Source organism: Gekko japonicus, unplaced genomic scaffold (assembly GCF_001447785.1).
Source record: "Gekko japonicus isolate JY-2015 unplaced genomic scaffold, Gekko_japonicus_V1.1 scaffold216, whole genome shotgun sequence".
Classification (NCBI taxonomy): domain Eukaryota; kingdom Metazoa; phylum Chordata; class Lepidosauria; order Squamata; family Gekkonidae; genus Gekko; species Gekko japonicus.
The window spans coordinates 153214-155801 of NW_015165240.1; positions in this window are offsets into that span (position 1 = coordinate 153214).

Consider the following 2588-nt stretch of genomic DNA (forward strand, 5'->3'; position numbering starts at 1 on the left):
GTGGCAACCAATTTTGCTGGGCTGCCGGTCACGAGCCAGACCAATGGCTCAAGACCGGAGCTGGGTGATCCACCCGAGAAAAGGGCAAGGAGGTTGGTTAGGGGAGTGACACCTGCCTTGCCTGTTCCGTGCTTGCTTAGTTGGTCCCTTGCCGCAATGTTATGTTAAATAGTTAATAAAGTGGCCCTTGTTTACTTCCAAACTGTTGTCTCCCTCATTATTCCGATGGGGGAGGGCAAATGTCTGTTCACCTGGAGAAAATGGCCACTTTGGAAGGTGGGCTCTCTGGCATTATACCCCACTGAAGTCCCTCTCCTCCCCAAACCCCACCCTCCTCAGGCTCCAGCCCAAAAATCTCCAGGTGTTTCCCAATCCAGAGGTGACTTCATTACCTTACACACATATACAAACACCACACACGCATATAGACAAGAAGTTTAGAATATTTGAGACTGGTTCTGCAATTTTCAGGATCCTTCCGTGGTTAGCCACCTCTGCTTTCTGTGTTGATGACAAAACTTAGTAACACAACAGGTCTCACTTTTTTAAAGTTTCCACTGACTAACACTTTTACCTTGATGTTTTATTTCTTGAGTTTACTAGTGCAGTTTCCTTTAGGAACAAGGCAGGTAGTGCTGGCAGGTAGTACTGAGCCCTACCTGCCAATAGGATGATGCTATTTTTAACTGAACTGTGTTAAGGATTGGGACCTAAAGCATATTAATGGGATGTCTTTAATTAGTAAAACAGTTTCTTGGTGAATAATTGGTCTTACAGGGGGAAAATTAGGCTGTTTGTGGGAGATGACAATGTGACAGACTAATTGGAAAAGTTAGAAGTTCCAGGGATTTCTAAGAAGAACAGGTGGAAATGTTTCTGGTGATAATTGAATGCTAATTATCTCCAGCCTAGCAACTGTCTGCCAGGTGTTGTAAAAAACATAAAAGAAGAGCAGAGACAGACACCGTCACCTTGTCAGCTTTTACTGGCAGAACAGCTGGGGTGAACAAGCAGTTTAACTACACTTAGGTGCTCCTGTATGGTTGAATGTAATTTTTTCTCTCACTTTGCCCATTATTTTACTTTCTAACTTCCATTTAACAATTATTTCCAAATAGTCCTTACTTTTTAGACCAGATGGACTTTCAAGTCCTGTCATGTTTAATAAAACAGTTTAAAATATTTTTTGAAAAGGAACTTCCGGTTTATGAAGCAGCGATGGCGGACACTCTCCCCAAGCCGTGGGAGAGTGATCTGCACACCAGCGGCCTGGAGGGGTGCCACCTCAAGTGACACCCTTACAGAGCCTTTGCAATAGGCTCCAGGCCAGGGGGCTTTTGAGGGGTAGACTATTCGATGGCGTAATGCCGGAGAATTGAGGCTTCCCTCTGCCCTGATGGTCCAGCCACTGTGTGGCCCTCGGGCACTAGCTGGTTTGACCAGGACAAGCACCGGAGATTGAGCGGAATGGCGATTTATGACCGAGGCCAGAGAAACTGACCGACAATGAACGTGAGTTCAGAATAAATCGGATTACTTTAAAAAACAAATCCCCCCTCCGCTGACAAAAGCGGTCGCAAATGCAAATGAACTGATAAGCGATACGAAGGGGGAGAGGGGAGGAAATACGAGTGTGTTTTGAGAGACTTACTTGATTTTCATCATCGTGGGACAAGTTTTTCAAGCCATGAAGAAGCGGTGGAAACTGTAAACAAAACAGAGAAAATGGCGGCCCAGCAGAGAAAGCTGAAAACGAAACCGCCGGGCAGTCAGAGCCCAAAACTGGAAGAGGGAGCAGACATCATTAAACTGCTAGCGGATATGCTTAAGCTGGTGATGGAACAACTCGATGGTATTAACCAGCAATTGACCATGATGAATAAGAACTTTGTATCTCAACAGCTCCAGCTGAATGAAACGGAGAAAAAAGTGGAGTAGGCAAATTAGAAAATTAAAGAGATAGACACAAGCAAGAAATTGAAGGAAAAAATGGGAGAAGTGGAAATGAAGGAGAACGTCCAAGAAAATCGTTTGTTGCAGTTACAGATGGAAAAAGCCAACATGATTCTCAGGTTCCAGGGAGTTCCTGAAGCAGAGTGGGAGGACATGAGGAAGGTGCTTAGCGAGATCATCACTCCAGTAATAGGCTTAACAGCGGATGAACTTGTAAAAAAAATGGAGCTAGCCTACAGGGCATACTCCAATTATATTAAAAAAATAGCCTGCCTGGAGAAATAGTGGTCAGATTCTCAAGAAGACAAACCAGAGATGCCATCTTAAAAGCGACATCAGCAACTCCACTGAAAATGGGAAATGTAATCATCAAAACTTTAAAAGACATTCCATTTGAAATTCGACAAAAGAGGGAAAACTATAAAGATTTAATTTCTTTCCTTCAAACCAATGGAATATCGTACAGATGGGCGGTCCCGGAGGGTGTCATCTTTAAGATCAACGCTAAAAGAGAGAAGTTAGACTCCACCTTTAAAGCCAAAGAGTTTTTACGGCGTCAGCTGGGAACAGAGGAAGAGTCCAAAGAGGAAGAAACGAAATCTAGTGACTCTGCCACCTCTGGAATGGAAGAGGAC